This window comes from Heterodontus francisci, unplaced genomic scaffold (assembly GCF_036365525.1).
Source record: "Heterodontus francisci isolate sHetFra1 unplaced genomic scaffold, sHetFra1.hap1 HAP1_SCAFFOLD_61, whole genome shotgun sequence".
NCBI classification, from domain to species: domain Eukaryota; kingdom Metazoa; phylum Chordata; class Chondrichthyes; order Heterodontiformes; family Heterodontidae; genus Heterodontus; species Heterodontus francisci.
Genome location: NW_027141441.1, coordinates 7,306,823 through 7,331,844, shown reverse-complemented (window position 1 = coordinate 7,331,844; position 25,022 = coordinate 7,306,823). Strand labels below are relative to the sequence as shown.

The window sequence follows — 25,022 nt, the reverse complement described above, 5'->3', positions numbered from 1 at the left end:
TAAATTGTCACTAGTGTAGGTAGGTGGTAGGGAAATATAGGGACAGGTGGGGATGTTTGGTAGGAATATGGGATTAGTGTAGGATTAGTATAAATGGGTGGTTGATGTTCGGCACAGACTCGGTGGGCCGAAGGGCCTGTTTCAGTGCTGTATCTCTAATCTAATCTAATCTAATCTAATCTATGCCAGTGACAGTAACACACTTCAGAGGAACTTCAACACACTGGTAAAATGGACTTTCACACAGCAGATAAAATTTTACACAGAAAATTGTGAAGTGATACAGTTTGGGAGGAAGAATGAGACAATGCACACCAATCTTTTTTGATCAAGGTTTGAAAAGGTTGCTAAGAGCAAACAGGACACTTGGCTTTATGAATAGAGGCATCGAGTAAAAGCAAATAAGTTATGCTAAACCTTTATAAAACACTGGGGATGAATGACCTACTCCTGTACCTCCACGGAAAGCTTCCACTCCAGGCTCGGACACCCTCTTCAGGATCACTCTCCATATATCCCGCCATTCCACGCACGGATATCTCCCTCAGGATCAGATCACAGCTCCACAGTCCTGACACATCCAGTCGTGAATGGTGGTGGATAATTAAATAACTAACAAGATGAGGAGGCTCCAAAAACATTCACATCCTCAATGATGGTCGTGCTGAGCACGTCAGTGCAAAAGATGAAGCTGAAGCATTTGCAACCATCTTCAGTCAGAAATATTAAGTGGATTTGATCTGTGCTAATTTCAGCTCCTCATGCTCGCTGGTGCCTTGGTTCTCTGGTGCTAATTTCAGAGTAAATCATGCAGCTTGACAATTGGAGCCAAAGAAAAAGACACAGGAGAGGTTGAAAGTGCCAAAACCTGGGATTGAACCAAGAACTGTTTAACTGTTAGTACAGCACGAACTCAACAAAGCTATTTCAACAACACACTAAAGCCACCATTCTGTCACTGCTTTGGAAGACAATATATACATTAAAATGTTTGTAAAAAGTTACAGAACACAACATGTGAGTAATATTCCCCATTGCTTTCTCAGTACTGATGGATTGTGAAGTGGGACACAGCCAGAAGTCCCACTGTGCCACACTGACCCTGAGCTGTGAATGAAATGAGATAAAGTTCAATCTTTAGCAGAGAGATTCTGGAGAGAGGTAAGAGTCCTGAATCAAGGAGAGACTTTCTGACACAATAAAAGCAAAATACTGCAGATGCTGGAAATCTGAAATAAAAACAAAAAGTGCTGGAAATACTCAATAGCTCTGGCAGCACCTGTGGAGAGAGAAACAGAGTTAATGTTTCTGGTCTGTGACCTTTCATCAGAACTGACACAGGTTAGAAAAGAATTAGGTTTTAAACAAGTGAAGGGGAGGGGCATGTGGGAGAGAACAAAAGGGAAGGTGTTTGATAGAGCAGAGGGCAGGAGAGATTAAATAACAAAGCTGTCCTGGGATAAAGGCAAAGAGTGTGTTAATGCTTGTGGTTGCCTGACACCAGTCATGCTCTGATGTTATTGAACACAATGTTCAATCCACAAGGCTGTCGAGTGCCGAATCAAAAGGTTGGGTGCTGTTCCTCGAGCTTGGGTTGATTTTCACTGGAACACTGGAGCAGGCCAAAGACAGAAATGTTGACATGAGAGCAGGGGGGAGTGTTGAAATGGCAAGCAACCAGAAGCTCAGGGTCATGATTTCGGCCTGAGCAGAGGTGTTCCACCTAATCTGCGTTTGGTCTCCCCAGTTTAGAGGAGACCACATTGTGAGCAGTGAATCCAGTATACATAATTGAAAGAAGTACAAGTAAATCGCTGCTTCACCTAAAAGGAGTGTTTGGGGCTTTGGATAATGAGCAGAGAGGAGGGAAAAGGGCAGGTATTATATCTCCTGCGATTGCATGGGAAGGTGCCTTGGAAAGGGGACGAGGTATCGGGGGTAATGGAGGAGTGGACCAGGGTGTCGCGGAGGGAACAATCCCTTCAGAATGTTGACAGGGGAGGGGAGGATGCGTTTGGTGGTGGCATCACGCTGGAGGTGGCGGAAATGGTGGAGGATGATCCTTTGGATGTGGAGGCAGGTGGGGTGGAAAGTGAGGACAAGGGAAACCCTGTCGCAGTTCTGGGAGGGAGGGTAGGGGGAAGGGGGAAGGCAGAGGTTGAGAGTCCTGTCAACCACACTGGGCGGGGGCGGAGTAGTCAATTATATCTGAGGGAAGAAATGAACAGAACTGGCAGCTCAAAACTGGACATCCATGAGGCACTGTGGGCCATCAGCAGCAGCAGAATTGTATTTAAACACGATATGTTACCTCATGGCCTGACATATCCCTGACTCTGCCATTACCATCAAGCCAAGGGAGCAATAGTGCTTCAATGAAGTGTGCAGGAGGGCATGTCAGGAGCAGCACCAAGCAGACCTAAAAATGAGTGAAGCTACAACACAGGATTACTTGCATGTCATATAGCGGAAGCAGCATGCAATAGACAGAGCTGAGTGATCTCACAACCAACAGATCAGATCAAAGCTCTGCAGTCCTGCCACATCCAGTCCTGAATGGTGGTGGATAATTAAACAATTAACAGGAGGACGAGGCTCCACAAATATCCCCATCCTTAATGATAGGGGAGACCAGTATATCAGTGCAAAATACAAGGTTAAATCATTTGCAACCATCTTCAGCCAGAAGTGCCAAGTAGATGATCCATCTCAGCCTCCTCCTGAGATCCCCAGCATCACAGGTGCCAACCTTCAGCTAAATCTACTTCACTCCACATGATATCAAGAAATGGCTGAAGGCTCTGGATACTGAAAACATCCTGGCTGCAGTGCTGAAGACTTGTGCTCCAGAACTAGCCACGCCGCCTGCCAAGCTACACCACTGGCATCTACCCGGCAATGTGGAAAATTGCCCAGGTATGTCCTGTACACAAAAAGCAGGACAAATCCAAGCCGGTCAATTACTTCCCTGATCAGCCTCCTCTTGATCATCAGTAAAGTGATGGAAGGTGTCGTTGACAGTGCTATCAAGCAGCACTTACACAGCAATAACCTGCTCACCGATGCTCATTTTGGTTTCCGCCAAGGCCACTCGGTTCCTGACCTCATTATGGCCTTGGTTCAAATATGGACAGAAGAGCTGAATTCAGGAGGTGAGGTGAGGTGACAGTGACTGCTCTTGCCAAGGGCATCAAGGAGCCCTTGCAGAATTGAAGTCAATGGCAATCAAGGAGAAAAATCTCCACTGGTTGGAGTCATACCTTGCGCAAAGGAATATGGTGCTGGTTGTTGGTGGCCAATCATCTCAGTACCAGACATCGCTCAGGAGTTCCTCAGGGTAGTGTCCTAGGCCCCAACCGTCTTCAGTTGCTTCATCAATAAACTTCCTTCCATCATAAGGTCAGAAGTGGAAATGTTCACTGATAATTGCAAAATGTTCAGTTGCATTAGTAACTCCTCAGATACTGAAGCAGTCCGTATCCACATGTAGAGAGACCTGGGCAAGATTGGGCTTGGACTGATAAGTGGCAAGTAACATGCACGCCACAAAAATGCCAGGCAATGACCATTTCCAACAAGAGTGAATCTAACCATCTCCCCTTGACAGTCAATGACATTACCATTGCTGAATCCTTCACAATCAACATCCGGGGGGTTACCAATGAGCAGAAACTGAATTGGATCAGTCATATAAATACCGTAGCTACAAGAGCAGGTCAGAGGCTGGGAATTCTGCTGCAAGGAACTCACCTCTGTCCACCATCTACAAGGCACAAGTCAGGAGTGTGATGCAATACTCCCCACTTGCCTGGATGAGTGGAGCTCCAACAACACCAAAGAAACTCAACACCATCCAGGACAAAGCAGATCGCTTGATCAGCACTCCATCGACTACTTTAAATATTCACTTCCTGCACGACCAGTGAACAGTGGCAGCAGTGTGTACCATCTACAAGATGCACTGCAGCAACTCACCAAGCCTCCTTCGACAGCACCTTCCAAACCCCCAACCTCGACCACCTAGAAGGATATTGGATGAATGGGAACACCACCATCTGCAAGCTCCCCTCCAAGTTACACACTGTCCTGACTGGGAACTATATCACCATTCCTTCACGGTCACTGGATCAAAATCTTGGAACTCACTTCCTAACAGCACTGTGGGTTTACGTACAACACATGGACTGCAGCAGCTCCAAAAAGGCAGCTCACCACCACCTTCTCAAGGGCAATTAAGGATGGACAATAAAGGCTGCGTTTGCTGACAACGCAACCACTAGGTGGCACAACTCGCTTTCTCCCCCTGCTTTGCACCGGCCGCTTCCACCCTCCACAGTCGCTCGCTCCAGAACTCGCTGCTCCCCCCCCCTACTTCCCTGGCCGATTGTCTCCCGATCATGTCACCCCATTCTCCAGTCGTTCGCTCACTCCCCACCCCCCTCCCCTCCAGCTGCTAGCTCTAGGCTGTGCTGCTTCCGTTCTCTGGGCCACTTGCTCCCACGTTTGTCCAGTCTCCACGCGCCGCCCGAAGAAGCAAGGTGGGCTGCAAAGTGTGACGTAGGAGTGAGTAGTGAGTGGCCTAGAGGAGGGAAGTGGCACGGCCTAGAGCTAGCGGCTGGAGCGGGGGTTGGGGGTCAGAGAGCAAGCGGCCATGGAGCTGGATGACGCGAGTGGGGAACAATTGTCCAGGGGAGCATCGAGGTGTGGAGCGAGCGGCCGAGGGGAGGAAGCGTCGAGGCCTGGAGCGAGTTGCCGAGGGGGGAGAGCTCCAGCCTCAAAGTCTCCTATTCAGCCGCTTCCTCCAGCTGAGTGAGGGGCTGGATACCCGATGATGCTTTCGCGCACATGTGCGAAGATGGACCAGGCGCGGATATGCGATGATGTTGGCGCTGTGCAATGGCATCATCCTACGCATGTGCCACTTAATCCTGGCAAGATGTAGCTGTGCCTATGCACAGCTTGGCACAGTCCGATGATGTCAGCGGGCCGCTGCATTGACAGGAATCACATTGTGTCAGCAGTGCCCACATCCCAGGAAAGAAGAAAAAAGAGATTTACCACAATGGTAGCAGGGTGAGGGATTTCAGTTATGTGGAGAGATTGGAGAAGCTGGGGTTGTTCTCCTTGCAGCAGAGAAAATTCAGAAGAGATTTGACACATTTGTTCAAAATCATGGAGGTTTTCAATAGTTTAAATAAGGAGAAACTGTTTCCAGTGGTAAAAGGGTCAGTAAGCAGAGGACACAGATATCAGGTGATTGGCAGAAGCACCAGAGATGACATGAGGAACCATTTTTACACAGTAATGTGTTGTGATAAAGAAAGAAAAGACTTGCATTTATATAGCACCTTTCAAGACCACTGGACATATCAAAGCACTTTGTAGACAATGAAATACTTTTGAAGTGTCATCACTGTTGTAATGTCAGAAATGCAGCAGCTGACATTCACAAACTGCAATGTGATAATGACCAACTGATCTGATTGAGGGGCAAATATTGATCACAACACCAGGGAGAATTGCTCTTCACTTGTTTGAAATTGCAGCATGGGATCTTTTACATTCACCCAAACATGCAGACCAGGTCTTGGTTTAACATCACACCTGAAAGGCAGCACCTTCAACACCCTCAGTGCTGTACTGGAGTGTCAGCTGTGAAATCTGAACCCAGAAGCTTGTGATTTCGAGGTGAATGTGACCAACTGAGCCACAGCTTTTACCTGAGTCTCAATCCTTCTACCAACAGTTTCTCTCTATCGGGTCTGTCACGACCCCTCATGATTGTGAACACCTCTATCAAATCTCCTCTCTAAGGAGAACAACCCCAGCTTCTCCAATCTAACCACATAACTGAAATCCTAACCACATGTTGCAGAAAGGAATTTTTCCTCAAGTTCCTTCTGGTTTTGTGAGTCACCTTAAATCTGTAACCTTCGGTTATTGACCTTTCAGCAGTTAGAAACAGTTCTTCAGTATTTACTCTACCTCAAACCTTCAAGGAAGCTCTGCAAAGTAACTGAAAATCAAGTTGTCAGAAGTGGGATTTAAACACATGCCTCCAGTGTAAGCTGCAACCTGAACAGAGAAGCTGAAACTGCTCAGTCACCTCAACTGTTCAGACCTTTTTGACCTCGTCATCGCTTCTGTACTTTGAAAGGTTCACTCAGTTCAGGAACTTGTTCAATGTTACTGGAATGCTCAGTGATTGGGATATTAACTCCCCCGGCTTTTCCTGAGCTTGTTCTCGGTGTATGGGGATGTTTGTCCTGGGCCGTGGAATCTTGAATCCCTGTAATGGACATTAACCCACTGATTGAATATTCACTGCTTTCCACTGGTGCTGGGTAATTGCAGAGTGTGGGGCTGGAATGTTGCTGCTTGTCCGGGCCTCACTCACTCTGGGAAAGAGTGAATAATTGATGCGTCTGTTTCTGTATCTGAAATGTGACTTAGATCTGCTGTTATTAACCGAGGCAGCGCTGCAGGAGGATACGTTAATAATCTCTCACTAATCAACTGCAAACAGTCAGAATGTGTAACTTTGAGCAGCGCTTTCTGCAATGTCAGGGCTGGAAAGTTGAGGGAGGGAGAGACAGTGTCAGTATCTGAGTGTATACAGCACTGTACAGAGAAAGAGCCAATATACCGGGGCTGAGACACAGTGCATCTTTTCACATTTAATCACAATAATATCCACAGTCAGGAGCTGAAAATGATGAAAAACCGAACAGCAAGAGCAAAAATAAGAAAAGTAAGTAATTATAGATTAGCTGATGAGCTTTCACTGTGTTACCTGGCAGTCTACTGTTTTATATTCAATGCTCTCTCCACTGTGGCCAGGGAATGATTTCTTCTCAAAGGCTGAACATTAACAAAACTGCTTGTAATTTAAAATCTTTTAAAAGTAATTCCATGGAGCGAATGGGGTAAAGTCAAATAACTGCACCAATTGTAGGAGAGCTGGTTGGTGATGACGTGGATGTGTCTGCAGCGTGCAGGACCAGACTGTTTCTATAGATTCACAATGAATGTTCTACCCTTTATTTATAACAGTAAAACTGATAGTGGACAATGGCTATTCTGGTTGCAGCAACCTGAAGCTTTAACTCATTGACACCCTACTTTAGGGTAATTTAGAAAGAACAACACCCAGCTCTGTCAGTTAGTGTGTTTGTTTGTTAACCCACAATTTGTTGGTTCAAGCACATAAATGGATGAGGCTTTATTAACTTAAACTCTTCTACATCTGCTATATTACTCTTGCTTTTGATTTTTCAAAGATAAGGTTAATCAGGTCTTTCTTTATGACATCCATGCTGACTGTGTTTTATTATTTTTCATTTCCATCTGTATTTTCTACTTCGGAGGATTACAGGATATTATCATTTTTTTATTCATTCATGGGAGGTGGGTGTCGCTGGCTGGGCCAGCATTTATTATCCATCCCTAATTGCCTTGAGAAGGTGGTGCTGATCTGCCTTCTTGAACCACTGCAGTCCATGTGCTGCTGTTATGAAGAGAGTTCCAGGATTTTGACCCAGCAACAGTGAAGGAACGGTGATACAGTTACAATTCAGGATGGTGTGTGGCTTGGAGGGGAACTTGCAGGTTGTGGTGTTCCCATGCATCTGCTGCCCTTGTCCTTCTCGGTGATAAAGGTCGCGGGTTTGAGAGGGGCTGTCTCAGGAGCCTTAGCACATTGCTGCAGTGCATCTTGTGGATGGTACACACTGCTGCCACTGTGTGCCAGTGATGGAGGGCATGAATGTTGTAAATGGGGTGCCAATCAAGCGGGCTGCTTTGTCCTGTTGAGTTTCATGAGTATTGTTGGAGCTGCACCCAGCCAGACAAGTGGAGAGCATTCCGTCATACCCCTGACTAGTGTACAGGCTTTGGGGAGTCAGGAGGTGAGTTACTTGCCGCAGGATTCCTAGTCTCTGACCTGCTCTTGTAGCCATAATATTTATATGGCTACTGCAGTTCAGTTTCTGCTCAATGGTAACCCCCCAGGTTGTTGAGAGTGGGGGATTCAGCGATGGTAATGCCATTGAATGTCAAAGGGAGATGATTAGATTCTCTCTTGTTTGGGATGGTCGTTGTCGGGCAGTTGTGTGGTGAGAATCTTATACATATTTATTGTCGGGTACTCTATTGTACTGTTGAGTGACTACACTTGAAAAGTCCTTCCTTCATTGGCTGTAAAAGGCTTTGCAATGTCCTGTGGTCGTGAAATGCAAGTCTTGCTTTTTCCATTGTTATCAGTGTCATTGTGATCAAAAGATAGGATTCATGAGCACAAAGTTTAAATCAATTTTGATTAAAATAATGTAAAATCATCTATATTTTTGCACTGTACTTAATAATCTCCATCTTCCTATCCTTACCAAGTACAATGTCTTTGACCCTGAAATTGATTCCACAATCTCAGTCCCTCAGACAATTTCAGCTCAGTTCTGATGAAAGGTCACAGATCTGAAACGTTAACTTTGTTTCTCTCTCCACAGATGCTGCCAGACCTGCTGAGTATTTCCAGCATTTTCTGTTTTTGTTTCAGATTTCCAGTATCAGCAGTATTTTGCTTCTGTGTTACTTTGAAAGTTGAAACTGACCCACCTGTCTACAATTCACACTGGGGTCTCCCATGAAATGATTCTGTATAATGTTGATGTAATGAATACAGACTCCGAGCACAGAGCTTCCTGTGGGGAATTGGGGATATGAAAACCAGCAGACTCTGCAGGAATTTCCACTGGGAGCACAAATTCACAAAATCTACCTTTTATATATCGATTCATTTTGATTGTCCTTCTGGAAAATTATTTTGAAACAATTTAAACATCAACCCACAGCTCCATGACTGGGTCAATTATGAGGTCATCCTCTGACAGGTCATATGACAGCTGGAGCCACAAGACATCAGAACCAGATTTGTGACTGGATTAAAACCCGGAATCCTGTCCCAATGGCTTTTCAAATAAAGCTGTTGCTGTTTGAAAACACAGCAGTTAAACTTTCTGCCTGACCATGAGGGGAGCTAGGGAGAAATTTACAAAACTAAATCCTTTTACAAAATAGTTCAAAAACCATTCACTGGAAAATCATGTGAGGATTCATATGCAGTAGAGAAACAAGCAGAATACAGAAAGTACAGAGGAGAGCTGAAAAAGGAAATGAGATCAGCAAGAGAATGTATGAGAAAAGATTAGCAGGTCTCATAACTGGGAACACTGAAGTCTTTTACCAACATATGGACAGTCAATGAAAGGGTGGGTCAATTAGGAGATCCTGTGGAGGCAGAGGGTGTGGCTGAGGTACTAATTAAGTACATTTCATCTGTCATCACAAAACAAACGGGTGCTGCAAATGTCACAGTAAAGGAGGAGGAAGTGGAGAATTTGGAGGGGATGAAAATAGATAAAGAGGAGACAATTACAAGGTTAGCAGTGCTCACAGTAGAAAGGTCACCCGGTCTGGATGGGCTGCATCCTGGGTTGCTGAGGGAAGTCAAGGTGGAAAAGCAGAGACTCGAACCACAATCTTTCAATCCTCCTTGAATATGGGAATGATGCCAGAGGACTGGAGGATGGAGGTAAGCTTGGGTAGTTCGATCTCAGTTGAACTTGACCATTTTTATCATGTATCCATTGTCATAACTAACAACGTTAAGAAAGCCATTTTATAATGAACACATGACCAAAGGAACCATTTTGTGTTCAGTACTAACGTTTATATCCTGTATAATTAATGAGTAGCTACCCATCCTGAAACAGATGATTGTAAAAGTAATGAACCTTGATTGAGTTATAATTAATGAATCAATAAACATTTTAGAGAGAATGGGTTTTCATTTAAAGTTTGTTCAATCTAATTACTGTGAGTTTCTGTGTCTTTGTGGGAAAGGACAGTTTCAGCTAAATGTATTCAAACAATGGACCTTTCTCGGACCCCTGATAAAACCCATGGTGTGGTACATCGTGACCTTCAAGAGTCTAGATTTAATGAACAGGAAACTTGTTTCAGATCAGATTGGGAGACAGTGTGAAACCACTCCATTGTACTCATATCTGAGATTCTGAGGACAGGTGACTGTTAGTGGAAGACATTATTAAGAACTGATTAAATGTACCTAGTAACAGCTAGGACCAATTATTATTTTACATGGTGGTGTGATGGCCATCCAGGGGTTAAAAGTAGGGATCTTGTAAGGTTTCAGTGTGCAGGAACACTAGAAGGCCTCAGAGGTAAAGGCTCAGATCATCGACCAAGTTCTCCACCTGATGAGGGATCTGGACTGGACAAAGAGGACCGTGACGCTCTGAGACCAAGCTCGACCAGTCCCCAGAGCTGTAAAGTTATATTCCCCAAGTTTGTTAAGTATAATTTTACTTTCAATTATTAAGTACTATTTTACTCTCAATAAAAGTTCTGGACTTATTAATCAAGTATCCTGTTGCTTTAATTGGTTAAAGTCATGCCCAAAGTGATTGTCTGCAATAGACTTTCCAGAATTAAAAGATAAGTCTGCAAGGGTTGTGAATATTACAGCCCTGTTTAAAAAGAGAGATAAACCCAGGAACTACAGACCAATTAGTCTAATGTCGGTGGTGGGGAAACTTTTAGACACAATTATCCAGGAGAAAATTAACTGTCACTTGGTAGAACATGGGCTAATAAACGACAGCCAGTACAGATTGGTTAACAGAAGATTGTGTCTGAAATAATTAATGAATTAATTTCTTTGATGAAGTTTCAGAGAGAGTTGACGAGGGTGGTGAGGTTAATGGTGCGTGTCTGGACATCAAAATTGTGTTTGAAAAGGTACCATAAACTAGACTTGGGGCAGCACAATGGCACAGTGGTTGGCACTGCAACCTCACAGCTCTCGCAACCCAGGTTCAGTTCTGGGTACTGCCTGTGCAGAGTTTGCAAGTTCTCCCTGTGACTGTGTGTGTTTCTGCTGGGTGCTCCGGTTTCCTCCCACAAGCAAAGACTGCAGGTTAATAGGTAAATTGGCTGTTGTAAATTGTCCCTCGTGTAGGTAAGAGAATGGTGGGGATGTGGTAGGGAATATGGGATTATGGTGTAGGATTACTATAAATGGGTGGTGGTTGGTCAGCACAGACTCAGTGGGCCGGATGGCCTGTTTCAGTTTTGCATCTCTCTATGACTTGTTAACAAAATTCAAGCAGATGGTATTAAATGGGCAGTGGCAGTGTGGATCCAAAATTGGCTGCAGGGTAAAAAGTAGGGTGAATGCTTGTTTTTCAGAATGGAGGGAGTTATACAGTAATGTCCTTGTTGTTGCAATATGTTCAATGTCAGACCCCGAGCTGTCCGAGGGATGGGGCAATTTGTGATGTTCCTGTGGTTGCAATATTTGCAGTGTCTGACCTTGATCTGTCACAGGGACGTGGCATTTATGAGGTCCCTGTGGGGTGCTGTTTGTTTGGAGTGTCACACTGACCTGTCCCAGAGAGCGGGAAGGTTGTGATGTCCTTGTGGGTTGCAATCTGTTCAGTGTCTGACTCTGATCTGTACCAGGGATGGGGCAGTGTGTGATATCCTTGTGCATGTCATATCGGCCCACTGGTGTGTGGTTCCATCCTGATGCCAAGAAACAGAGCCCCATCTCTGGGCAAAAAGTCTCACTTCTCGATGGGTGTCTCGAGAAGACGCAGTGGTTAGCACCGCAGCCTCACACCTCCAGTGACCCGCGTTCGATTCTGGGTACTGCCTGTGCAGAGTTTACAAGTTCTCCCTGTGACCACTTGGGTTTCTGCCGGGTGCTCCGGTTTCCTCCCACAGCCAAAGACTTGCAGGTTGATAGGTAAATTGGCCATTGTAAATTGCCCCGAATGTAGGCAGGTGGTAGGGGAATTGAGGGGATGTGGTAGGAATACGGGATTAATGCAGGATTAGTATAAATGGGTGGTTGATGGTCGGCACAGACTCGGTGGGCTGGAAGGGCCTGTTTCAGTACTGTATCTCTAAATAAATGAATAAGAAGGCTGAGGGAGTAAACCTGGAGAGTAAATCCGGAGTGGAGTCCTGGAGGCAGTTACCTGTTACTTATCAGGCAGTTTTCCAGCAACTCCAACAGCAGAGCTGGTAACAAACAGTACTGGTTTTTCCTTTCCTTTGGACAATACTAGCAATGCTGAGAGGGGATCCTGATGCTCAGGGTCTCCATACTATTTGCCCAGGCCTGTGCCCTGGAGAGGACACTCCAGCTTCTTGGTTAAACATTAGCACAACCCGGGAATAAACAGTTACTGATTATAAGCTCTCATTGAATTGGTGTAGAGTATGAGCGCCAGGGGTTACTTCGGACAGTGGGAGAGGTCTTAGTGTATCATTGGATAGCTACCATTCACTCCAAGCTGGGCAGCCCCCAGTCAGTTAGGTGCTGTGAAGCCACGACCTGCTTGCTTCAATGGGTGCTTGGAGCTTGGAGAGTCATCTCTCAACAGGCGGATCGATAATCTATGCACCAAGAAAAACAAACTCAACAAAGAAGACACCAGTCCTTCGCATCGCAAGCTGGAATGTGAGGACCATGTGTCCTGGCCTTACCGACAACCTTCTGCAGGTTGATGACACACACAAGACAGCTGTGATCGACAAGGAACTCACAAGGCTCAATGTGGACATTGCTGAGCTGCAACAAACTAGACTCGTTCAAAGTGGATCCCTCAAAGAGAAACACTACACCTTCTTCTGGCAGGGGAAAGCCCAAGAGGCAACTCGTGAGCATGGAGTGGGTTTCACAGTAAAAAACACGCTACTTGAGATGAGTGAACCACCCACAGTAGGCTCAGAGAGACTTCTTACTCTTCACTTGTCAACAAGCGTGGGCCCAGTTAATCTCATGTGCATCTATGTCCCGACACTCACCTCCACCCCAGATGTCAAGGATCAATTCTATGTGACACTTGACACTGCCATCAGTAGAATTCCCAGCACTGAGGGACTGTACCTTCCAGGAGACTTCAACACAAGCTTGGATACTGACTACACAGCTTTGCCAATGTGCATAGAGCACCAGGGGATTTGCAAGATGAACGAAAATGTACAGAGGTTGCTGGAGCTATGCTGTCACCATGGATTCTGTGTGATGAACAGCTACTTCCAGGTCAAGCTGTGCCACAAGGTGTCCTGGAGACATCCGAGATCACGCCACTGGCACCAGCTAGACCTTATCTTCACCAGACATAACACCCTCAGCAGTGTCCTCATCACTCACAGCTATCGCAGCGCTGACTGTGACACTGAGCACTCCCTGGTGTGTAACAAGGTCAGGCTTCAGCCAAGGAAGCTTCATCCATCCATGATGAAAGGTCGTCTCCTGATCAACACTTGCCGAACCACTGACCCAGAAAGGACCCAGGAGTTCCTCAACATCCTCGATCAGGCTCTTTCAGACAACAATGCTCAAGGCCTCAGTGCAGTGTCAAAGTGGAATCATCTGCACACCACCATCTATAACACTGCACTCACTGTGTATAGGAAAAGAGATGGGAGGAATGCTGACTGGTTTGAGGCTTATTGGACTGAAATGGAGTCAGTTACTGTAACTAAGTGGAGAGCCCACATAAACTACAAACAAGTCCCCAGCAAACAACATCTAGATGCTCTCAGAGCTGCCAGAAACAAGTCTCTGCAGACTGCTCAGCACTGCACCAATCAATTCTGGTTAAAACTCTGCGGCTGAATCCGGGGATGCTCGGGGGATGTATGAAGGAATTAAGAAAGCAATGGGCCCAGTAGTAACTAAATCAGCACCTTTTGAAGACAAAGAGAGGGGTGATCATCAGTGAACCTAACAAGCAGATGGAAAGGTGACTGGAGCATTATCTTGAACTCTACATAACGGAGAACATTGTCATTGAAGTAGCTCTCATTGCCATTCCAGACTTCCCTGTCATGGAGGAACTGGACAGTGAGCCCACCATAGTCCAGCTCAACAAGGGCTCAAAACATGCGTGATACAAACATTGTCACCTTGTGCAAAATTAAGGGGGATCGAAGTGACTGCAGCAATTATCGGAGCCAGCGACTCAGTTCCACTCACCTGCTCGATCCCTTTCCTCCTGCAAGTTCCTTTGCTTCAGGTATCCATCCAATTTCCTTTTCAAATCATTGATTGTATCTACTTCCACCACACTCGTGGGTCAGGACATTACCACTCACAGCATAAAAAAATTCCACCTCACCCAAGGATGGGAAATATTTATATCTTCCATATTTAGCTTATTCTCTATCTCTACGAGAATAGAATGGCAGTCAACATGAAAGGGAACCCAAAAATCTTTGAGCAGTCTTTAAATAATAAGCAGGTAGTAAGCGGTGAAGTGGGCCCCATTAGGGACAAAGAGGGTAATATATACTTCGAGCTGCAGGGCAATGTTAATCTAGTTAATGAGTACCTTGTATCAATGATCACTAAGGAAGTGGAATTTGACAAAATATCAGTAGAAGTGGAGAGTGTAGAGGCAATGGAGAGGGTACAAATTGAGAGAGGGAGGTACTGAAAAGGCTGGTTATGCTTCAGGAAGATAAATTACCTGGTCCGGATGGCTTTCATCCCAGATTGCGAAAGGAAATCTGGATGCAGATAACAGAAAGGCTTTCTATAATCTTCCAATCTTCCCTGGATACGGGGAAGGTGTCAGAGGATTAAACAGTGGCAAATGTGACACCCTTATTCAAGAAAGGGTGCAAGGACAGTCCGGCTAACTACAGGCCAGTTAGATTAACAGCAGTGGTGGGTAAGGTTTTAGAAAGAATAATCAGGGAAAAAATCAACAGTCACTTGGAGAGGTTTGAGTTAATTCAGGAGCGTGAGCATGGATTTATTTTTGGGAGTTCATGCTTGACTAATCTAACTGCATGTTTTGATGAACTGACAGAGAAGGTTTATGAAGGGCATGCAGTGGATGTTGTTTCTGTGGATTTTAAGAAGCGACACATAAAAGGGTGATTAACAACATTGAGGTTCATGGAATAGGAGGGTCAGTGTCCAATTGGATAGAAAATTGGCTTAAGGACAGAAAACAGCAAGTCGTAATAAATGGTTCATTCTCAGACTGGAAGGTTGTCGACAGTGCTGTTCCCCAAGGGTCACTGCTGGAACCACTGCTTTTTACTTGCGACAGATAAATGACTTGGATCTTGGAATATAGAGTAGAATCTCAAAATATGCCGATAACACCAAACTTGGAGAAGTGGCAAACAGAGAGGATGAAATGAACCACCTGCAACAAGACAGTGATAGGCTAGCAGAATGGGCAGACAGGTGCAGATGGATTTTAAAAGCGACTAGTGTGAGGTGATGCATTTTAGCAGAAGGAATAGGGAGAGGCAATATATACTTAATGGCACAGTTCTAAAGAGTGTGCAGGAATAGAGGGACCTGTTCACTGAACAATGAACAACGTGAACAATTACTTCTTGTTGTGTGCTCTCAGATTTGTCACCTTCACTGCACTGGAGTGAGGTGACATCTACTGGCAGGAAGCAAGAACTGCAATCAAGCAGCAGAAATTCCATCGTCTGTCAGGGTGAAAGAAACATTGCAATGTGAGGAAATAGTGAATGGGTTTGATTGGGTTGATGGAGACATGATTCCACTTGTGGTGGAGTCCAAAGCAAAGGCCAGAAATATAAAATTGTCATTATTAAAAGATATGAGGAATTCATGATAAATGTATTTAGGTAGTGAGTGGGTGGAATCTAGATAAAATAGAAAGTGAGATTGGGTGGACAGAAGCAGTGTGAAAGGATGGCTCAAACAAAAGGTAAACGCCCTGAAAGGTTAACTCTGTTTCTCTCTCCACAGATGCTGCCAGAGTTTCTGAACATTTCCAACACTTTCTGTTTTTATTTCAGAATTTGCAGGATGTTGCTTTGCTCTGAAAAAAAAATGGATGATCGGCTTTGGCTGCCAGTGAAATTCCACAGGAGCTAAAAGGAAGTTCTGATATCAGTGGCATGTTGATCTCGGGGTATGATTCTTGCTTAGGGTGAGTGATTAATTAATGTGTGAGAGATCCTGGGTTCAAATCCTAGACAAACCCTTCTTCTTTGGCATTTTTACTTTAAGGTCATTGATTGGTTTCAGCCTTGCAGAAGGCGGAATTGATTTCCAAATGGAGCCTGCTTGAGGACCAGAGAGCTGGATTCAAAGAGCTTGATTAACTAAATGTACAGATAGCCAAGTGGGAATGTAAAGTTGTTGCAGTAATTGTGACCTGACTCCAAAAACAACAGGACTGGGTTCTGGACTGGAATGGAATGGAATTCTTCAGTGTTTCTGTTGTTTGGCTTGCATTGACTCATCGATTTTCTTGTTTTTCACTTTGTCGATGCCTTTGAATAATTGTGGATCCTTCTTCAGATTGTCTTCTTTCACCAGGTAGTTCTGACCTCTGATGATGATGATTGTAATGAGCTTCAATTTCGCTGATAGTTTTGGAACTGAACAGATTTCCTTTGCTTGAGTCTACAACATGGAACTCAGTCTGACATGTGGACCCATGGGAGGATTTGAATGCCACCCCTGCGTTGAAGAATACAGTTGCATCCATCCAATAAGAGACCGAGTAGAAGTGACAGTTCAGTCAGTCAAACATGAAACTTTTAATTTCAGGGTGGTGAGTTTGAGTGCCATTTTGTTTTTCCCTTTTTTAAGGCTTCATTAGCAGAGAGTACAAGGAGTGTTTGAAATGAAATTCAGCAAAAGTATGAGAAAGTCTCACTTTGATTCAGGACTCTTATCTCTCTGCAGCATCTCGCTGTGAAAGATTGAACTTCATCTCATTTCATTCCCAGCTCGGGGACAGTGCGGCTCAGTGGGACTTCTGGCCATCTCCCGCTTCACAATCCATCAGAGCTGAGAAAGCAATGGGGAATATTATTCACGGCTCTGTAACCAGAGGACACCAATTTAAGGTGAATGGCAAAAGAACCAAAGGCAACATGAGGAAAAACTTCTTTTGCACAGCGAGTGGTTAAGATCTGATATGCACTGTTTGAGAGTGTGATGGAGGCTGATTCAACCATGGTTTTCAAAATGGTATAAAATAATTATCTGAAGTGAAAAAAATTGCATGTTTTCATGGAATACATGAGTCTGTGGCATGAGCTGAGTTGCTCGTGCAGAGAAGCAGCACAAGCACAATGAGCTGAATGGCTTCCTTTTGTTCTGTAACTATTCTATGATCTATGATTCTTTTCAGAGTGAAATCAACACTCACATACAAGAAACTGACAGGTACAATGTAAACCCCACACTAACATACCAGCGAATGCTAGGGACAGAGTAAACCCAATCAGTCCTGGACTAGAAACTGACAGGTACACTGTAAACTTCGCATTACCAGACAAGAAATTGACAGATACAGTGTGAAACCCACAGTCACGTAGCAGCAGTTGGCAGGTAACGTGTAAAATTCTTTCTTTCATATCCCAACTGCAAGGTACAAAGGAAATTAGGTACAAACCCAGGCTCACACTTCAAAGACTGAGAGATACAAAGCAAAACACATATTCACCTACAAGTACAGAGACGAAGACACACTCAGAGGAGGTGCAGATTAAAGACACATGCATGTAACAGAAACTGATAGGGATAGAATCAAACCCTTTCTCACTTCTCAGAAACTGATAGATCTCGACAAAAGCTGATGCTCACATACAAGTTGTTGAAAGATATGTGGTGAAACTCACAGAGCAATAGCAGAAACAAACAGGTATTGAATAATACCCACAATCACAGACCAAAAACTGAAATATACTGAGTTAAACACCACTTTCTCACACCAGAAACTCATGGCTACAAAGTGAAGCTGACTCTATCCTCCCAGGCACTGACAGGTGCAAAAGAAAACACTCACGACGATTCCAGGACATGAAATGTACGGAATAAAACCTTTCAGCTGAAAGAATAGCATTAATGACAGGTGTGATACCCAGAATGCTCAGCGGCCTAGAATCCGCCCTATCTGTGACAGGAGCGGGGCGCGCAGGCGCGGTAGAGAGCTTTGTCAGCAGCAAGAGCTGCGGGTTCGGAGTTGGAGCGGGATATTCACAAAGTGCGAGAAGACTTTGCGGGCTCACACAGCTGGAGCAGGGCCTCAGGGCCACAATAAAATGGAACAATCCCATCTGTATCCCTGCGGATGGCGGTGGTGAAGCTTTTCCCGGTGAGGCTTCCCGAAACGGCGTTCATAAATGGATAAGAATTGGGGACTGGGCAGGGAGCGTCTCTAAATGAATAAAATTTGGGTACTGGTCAGGGAGCGTCTGTAAATGGATAAGAATTGGGGACTGGGCAGGGAGCGTCTGCAAATGGATAAGAATTGGGGGACTGGGCAGGGAGCGTCTCTAAATGAATAAGATTTGGGTACTGGTCAGGAAGCGTCTGTAAATGGATAAGAATTGGGGACTGGGCAGGGAGTGTCTATAATTGAATAAGAGTTGGAAACTGGGCAGGGAGCGTTTCTAAATGAATAAGATTTGGGGACTGGGCAGGGAGCGTCGATAAATGCTTAAGAATTGGGGACTGGTTCGGGAGCGTTTTTTTATTCGTTCGTGGGATGTGGGCGTCGCTGGCTCGATCTCAGCTCGAGTAATGTGTCCAGTTCTGGGCACCAGGCTTCAGAAAGGACATCAAAGCTTCTGAGACAGTTCAGAGGAGATTTACGAGAATGATACCAGAGATGAGGGGTGTCCGTTCTCTGGACAGGCTGGTGAAGCTGGGATTGTTCTCCTCAGAGTAGAGAAGGTTAAGGGAAGATTTAATAGAGGTGTTCAGAATCATGAAAGATTTTCATAGGGTAGAGAGGGAGAAACTGTTTCCACTGTCCTGGGGGTCAGTAACCAGAGGACACAGATTTAAAATAATTGGCCAAAGATGTCAAGGGGAGGTGAGGATAGATCTTTTTACCCAGTAACTGATTCGGATTTGGAATGAATTGTCTGACAGGGTGGTGGAAACAGATTCAATTATAACTTTCATAAAGGAATTGGACAAATATTTCAAAGTGAAATTCTCCAGGATTATGGGGAAATAGGCAGGGGGTTGGACTAATTGCATCTTTTTGTCAGAGAGTCAGCAGAGGCACAATGGGGCCGAACAGCCTCCATCTGTGCTGTATGATTCTATGAACATAAGAACGAGGAGCCGGAGTCGGCAAGTCAGCCACTCGAGCCTGCTCTGCCATTCAATACAATCATGGCTGATCTCATCACGGCAGTTCTTTTTTTTATTTCCAAAATATACTTTATTCATAAAAATCTGTAAAAATTACATTGCCAAACAGTTTCCAAACAGCACCAAAAAATACAAACATTGCAAGGGAGATCAGTTTCCTTCAATACTGTCATGAGTTTCTTCCCAACCCTTCCGTTTCACAATTGTCATGTCAATTACAGTTTTACATTTACAGCAATTGAGAATATTAACGATACAGTTCGAGGGGTTTCCCATGGATCCAGCCCCTCAGTCCAGCTTGGTGGGGGAACCTTACACTGTGGTCTTTCCCCATTGAGCCTTTGCTGCGGCTGCCCCAAGCTTTAGTGCGTCCCTCAGCACGTCGTCCTGGACCTTGGAATGTGCCAGTCTGCAACATTCGGTGGTGGACAACTCTTTGCGCTGGAAGACCAGCAAGTTTCGGGCAGACCAAAGGGCGTCTTTCACCGAATTGATAGTCCTCCAGCAGCAGTTGATGTTTGTCTCGGTGTGCGTCCCTGGGAACAGCCCGCAGAGCACAGACTCCTGTGTTACAGAGCTGCTTGGGATGAACCTTGACAAAACCCACTGCATCTCTTTCCACACCTGCTTTGCAAAGGCACATTCCAGGAGGAGGTGTGCGACCGTCTCTTCCCCACCACAGCCAACGCGGGGGCACTGTGCGGAGGGGGCGAGACTTCGAGTGTGCATGAAGGATCTGACGGGGAGGGCCCTTCTCACCAACAGCCAAGCTACGTCTTGGTGCTTGTTTGAAAGTTCTGGTGATGAGGCATTCCGCCAAATGACTTCGACGGTCTGCTCGGGGAACTATCCGACAGGATCCACCGTTTCCTTTACCCGTAGGGCCTTGAGGACATTCCGTGCAGACCACTGCCTGATGGACCGGTGGTCGAAGGTGTTTTCCCGCAAAAACTGCTCCACGAAGGATAGGTGGTACGGCATGGCCCAACTGCATGGAGCGTTCCGCGGCAATGTGACCAGGCCCATCCTTCGCAACACCGGGGACAGATAGAACCTCAGCACGTAGTGACACTTGGAGTTTGCGTACTGGGGATCTACACACAGCTTGATGCAGCCGCACACGAAGGTGGTCATCAGGATGAGGGCCACGTTGGGTGCATTTTTCCCGCCCTTGTCCAGAGATTTGAACATCGTGTCCCTCCGGACCCGGTCCATTTTAGATCCCCAGACGAAGCTGAAAATGGCTCGGGTGACTGCCACGGCGCAGGAGTGGGGTATGGGCCAGACCTGCGCCACGTAGAGCAACAACGTGAGTGCCTCGCACCTGATGACCAGGTTCTTACCCACAATGGAGAGAGATCGCTGCCCCCACATGCCCAACTTTTGTCGTACCTTGGCTACTCGCTCCTCCCATGTTTTGGTGCACGCCCCGGCACTTCCGAACCATATCCCCAGCACCTTCAGGTAATCTGACCTGACGGTGAAGGGGACAAAGGATCGGTCAGCCCAGTTCCCAAAGAACATGGCCTCGCTCTTGCCGTGGTTAACTTTGGCTCCCGAGGCCAGTTCGAACTGGTCGCAGATGCTCATCAATCTGCGCACGGACAGCGGATCCGAGCAGAAGACGGCGACGTCATCCATGTACAGGGAGGTTTTGACCTGAGTTCCTCCGCTGCCTGGGATTGTCACCCCTCTTATGCTCGCATCCTTCCTAATAGACTCAGCAAAGGGTTCAATAGAGCAAACAAACAAGACCGGGGACAGAGGACAGCCCTGCCTGACTCCAGATTTGATTGGGAAACTTTCAGATTCCCACCCGTTGATTGAGACTGCGCTACTGATGTTTGTGTAGAGCAGTTGGATCCAATTGCAGATTCCCTCCCCAAACCCCATTTTGGAAAGCACGTCCATCATGTAGGTGTGCGATATCCTGTCAAAAGCCTTCTCCTGTTCCATGCTGATGAGGCAGGTGTCCACCCTCCTGTCCCGTACGTAGGCGATCGTATCCCTGAGTAGCGCGAGACTATCAGAGATCTTCCTGCCGGGTACAGTACAGGTCTGATCGGGGTGAATCACCAACTCCAGAGCAGACTTGACTCGACTGGCTATGAATTTGGACAGAATCTTGTAATCAACATGAAGCAGTGAGATGGGCCGCCAATTTCTGATTTCTGCCCTCTCCCCCTTCTGCTTGTAAATGAGGGTGATGATGCCTTTTCTCATGGATTCTGACATGCTGCCGGCCAGGAGCATACTCTCGTATACTTCCAGCAGGTCCGGGCCGATCCAGTCCCACAGGGCCGAGTACAACTCGACCGGTAAGCCGTCGCTCCCGGGGGTTTTACTCGTCTCGAAAGACTCGACGGCCTTTGTCAGCTCGTCCAGAGTTAGCGGCTTGTCCAGTCTCTCCCTCCTGCTGTCATCTAGGACCTCTGTGATAGATGACAGGAAGGACTGGGAGGCTCTGCTGTCTGTGGGCTTCGCGTCATACAGCCCAGCATAAAAGGATTTGCTGATCCTTAGGATGTCGGACTGCGAAGACGTTACCGAGCCATCTTCTTCCTTCAGGCTGCTGATAACAGAGCTCTCTCTGTGTACCTTTTGGAAGAAGTAACGCGAGCACGTCTCATCCTGCTCGATGGAGCGGACTCTGGACCGGAAGATGATCTTGGAGGCCTCCTTGGCAAAGAGCGAGGCCTGCTGGCTCTTCACCTCTTGGAGGTCCTCCTTGACCTCGACCCCCATTGACTGCAACCGGAGTAGATTTTGCATAATTTTCTGGAGTCGGGACAGTTCCCTCTGTCTCTCTCTCGCCTTCTGAACACCTTTGTGGATGAAGAACCTCTTGATGTTCTCCTTAATCGCTTCCCACCAGTGAACTGGAGACTCAAAGAGGGGTTTCACGGTCCTCCAACCTTTGTAATCCCTTTTGAGTTCCTCAACGTTCTCTGGGGTCAGCAGTGTCGCATTGAGCTTCCACGTCCCTCTGCCAACCCGCTGGTCGTCCTGCAAGTGACAGTCGGCCAGTAAGAGGCAGTGGTCGGAGAAGAACACCGGCTTGACGTCGGTGGATCCGACCGTGACAGCACGGGACACAAACAGGAAGTCAATCCTGGAACGGGCAGACCCGTCCGATTTGACCATGTGTATCTGCGCTGCGCTCCGTCTGCAGGTTTGCTGAAGACGTCGTGCAGTTTGGCATCTTTAACTGTTTCTATTAGGAATCTGGACGAAGCGTCCAGTTTGCTGTCGTCACTGCCGGATCGTCCAGCCGCATCGATGATGCAGTTGAAGTCACCGCCTAGGATGACCGGCCTGGACGTCGCCAGCAGCAGTGGGAGCTGCTGGAAGACGGTCAGCCGCTCGCTGCGTTGTACCGGGGCGTACACGTTGATCAACCGGAGCGGAGCGTTGTTGTACATCACGTCTGCTACGAGGAGGCGGCCGCCCACCACCTCCTTAACTTCGGAGATGGTGAAGTTACCTCCCCGCAGCAGAATACCCAGGCCGGAGGAATGGCAGTCATTACCCCCCGACCAGATCGATGGCCCGTGGGACCACCATCGCGACCACTGCCTGTAGGTGCTGAGGTGTGGTATTCCACACTCCTGCAGAAACAGTAGGTCAGCTTTGACCTTGGCAAGGTAATCCAAGGTTGAAACACATCGCATAGTCGATTTAATGCTACGCACATTAATGGAAGCAATTCTTGCACCCATTTTTTACGAAAAATTAGTTGTTGCTTCCCATACCATTTGTCCTCGCTAGTCCCAGTCCTTCCCCTTCGGGATGTTCCTGCATACCCATCGTATGCGCAAGCAGTTTCACGTTGGTTGGGCTCAAAAACCCCTCCTGATTTTTCATGCAGGGTTTGTGCCGCTCGGGTGACATCAGGGGGGGTCTTGTAGGCAGAGAGGATTGGGTTGTCCTCAGCTGCTTCCATCTGTTCCTCCTCGAAAACATCACAGCTCCCGGTCTCCAGGAGCTCAGGTGCGCCAGACGTGTCTTTGCTCCCGGTGTCGCAGAGCTGAGATGCGTTGGCCACTTCGTTACGTGTGGGGCATTGGGGTTGGGGCACGCCGGGCCCCTCACAGCTTCCAGTGCCCGGGGGCTGGGATGCTTTATCATCCATCTCGGAGTTCTGCCGCCTCTTTTGAAGGGGCTGTCGTTCCAGCATTTCCCGTCCAGTGAAGAGGAGTTGTTGCAGTCTGATTCAGAAGAGAGCCTCCTCTTGCCACTGGTTTGGGTGGTGGCTTTGGGATGTTTTTTCTTTGTGGTTTTCCTTTGGACCACTTGCCACTGACCTGTTTGTCCATCTGCTGCCTCCTCCTCCATCGATTCTGTCTGTGGAGGAGGGGTTTCCGGGCGCTGGGTAGGTGCTGGGTCGTTGGTTTCAGCTGCCTCCCCTTCCTTCTCAGGTTGAAGTTCCTCAATGCGGAGAAAGCTGCTGGTCTCCTTTCAAACAGCGGACGCCTTCGTCGAACATTCTCCCGGCCTTTCCTTGGACCTTGCTGCCTGAGCATAGCTGAGGCAACGTTTGGAGCAGGTCTTGTAGAGATGGCCTGCCGCACCGCACAAGTTGCAACACTTAGTCTGCTTACAGTCCTTGCTCTGATGGCCTTCCTCCTTGCAGTTCTTGCAAACAACCGTGCTGCAGTTGGTTGCCATGTGACCAGATTTGCCACAGGTGCGGCAAACTCTGGGCTGCCCAGCGTAGACCAAGAAGCCTCGACTTCCCCCGATAGCGAAGCTGGAGGGAGGGTGGATGATGGCTCCACTGGCATCTACCTTCAAGGTCACCTTGACCTGCCGCTTGCTGGTCCAGATCCCAAAGGGGTCCTTGACATCAGTGCTGCTGCCGGCCACCTCGATGTACCTGGCGAGAAAGGTGAGTACATCCACCACCGGAACATGGGGGTTGTAGAGGTGAATCGTCACCACCCGGTCCCGTTGTGACGGAAGCGTGAAGAGCGGCTCCGCTGTGACGATCGACAGTGGCGCCCGGTCCCCTTTCTCCTTGAACGCCTTCAGGAACTTGATGCATCCCGCCACGTTCCGGAACGTCACGTCGAAATATCCACTGCTGGGGAAATCCTGGAGGCAGAAGACGTCCGTCGCTTGAAATCCGCAGCAATCGAAGAGAATTTTCTTGATGAAGAAGGTGCGATCGACCGGTGCATCTCCTTCCTTGTCCTTCACGACCACCCGAACGGTGTTGCGCACTCCCTGGCCCGAAGTTCGAAAATTGGTTATAGCCATTTTACTCAAAGCTTCCCCAGGATCAAAAGGCAATGATCATGGTCTCTTCTCAATCAAATAAGCACTGATAAGAACAGATACTACACTTGATCTGAGCCAAAAGGCCGAGAAGCGGCAGTTCATGTTTCTTGCCAGTAGATGTCACTTCACTCCAATACAGTGAAGTTTACAAATCTGAGAAAGACACAACAGGAAAGAATTGCTCACATTATAGTGAATGTGTGGGATTTAGAAATACTAGGAGTGGAGACGAGTTATCACTTGTCTGCTCGATCCCCATAGCCCTGTAAAATTATTTCCTTCAAGTGCCCATTCAAATTCCTTTTGTAATCCTCGATTGTCTCCATTTCCACCGCCCTCATGGGCAGCGAGTTACAGATCATCACCAATCAGTGTAAGAAAGTTCTTGCGCACATTCCCCCTGTACCTCCTGTCCAAAACCTTCAATCTGTGTCCCCTAGTCCTTGTACCAATAGTTAACGGGAACAATGTTTCCTTGCCAACTTATTTAAAACTGTCATAGCCGAAAACACATCTATCAATTCTCCCC

At 46.9% G+C, this 25,022-nt stretch overlaps 1 pseudogene; it reads right to left on the bottom strand.

The window, feature by feature from the left end:
- Positions 1 to 24,479: 24,479 nt before the first annotated feature.
- LOC137363471 (U2 spliceosomal RNA) lies at positions 24,480 to 24,588 on the bottom strand (annotated as a pseudogene).
- Positions 24,589 to 25,022: the final 434 nt, after the last annotated feature.